The sequence below is a fragment of the Terrapene carolina genome, unplaced genomic scaffold (assembly GCF_002925995.2).
Source record: "Terrapene carolina triunguis isolate 2854851 unplaced genomic scaffold, T_m_triunguis-2.0 Scaffold629, whole genome shotgun sequence".
NCBI lineage: Eukaryota > Metazoa > Chordata > Testudines > Emydidae > Terrapene > Terrapene triunguis.
The window spans coordinates 2,467,718-2,468,576 of NW_020664980.1; positions in this window are offsets into that span (position 1 = coordinate 2,467,718).

Consider the following 859-nt stretch of genomic DNA (forward strand, 5'->3'; position numbering starts at 1 on the left):
AATTTCCACATTTATCCCTGAAAAGGTTTTTTCCAAAAAAGTTTGTGTTGGTTATTTCAACAAAACATTTAATGCCAGATTTTTAAAAGTGCTTAATGTTGGCCTATCACTGCTTCAGCTGAAGTAAATGGGAGTTTTACCATTGATTTTCCAGGAAATAAAATTAGGATAATGCTAAGCGCTTTTGAAAATTCACACTCTCAGCATTTCTTTTGTTCAAACTGTCCAAGAAAGCAGCTTGAGTACAGAAGCCTCTATGTCTGTCAGGTCAGGCAGTGAACTGAGCTTTATTATGCTTTGCTATTGAGACTGTTCAAAAAAGTTTGTTTTTTATGGGGATTCATACCCCTTCCTCTGAAGCATGTAGTATTAGCCACTGTTGAAGACAGGACACTGACTAGATGAACTATTGGCCTGACCTGGTATGGCAAATATTTTGTACTTGTATTCATTTATCATCTATTTTACCCCCAAATAAACATCCTCAAAGGACTAGCCACACATCAAGTATGGTGGGGTGTTACCGGAAACATTTTCTAGGCGCAGAGATAGGCGACTCCAGTAGGTTTTTATGATAAATATTCACTATCATTTACTCTCCAACATCCCTTCCACCAGTATTTCACCTTATATTATTAATTAATTATTATTATTATTATTGTGTCCTATTAAAACTCCTGAAAAAGCCTGCAGGCACCTTATCTGTTGGGCCCTGATGGCTGTTTTCTTGGACTCTTAATACTTAGGGTGACCATACACCCCGTTTTGGCGAGGACAGTCACCTTTTTTAAAGCCCTGTCCCTGCCATCCTGACTTTCTTGGCAAAAGTGGGCATTTGTCCCATTTGCTCTTGCCAACT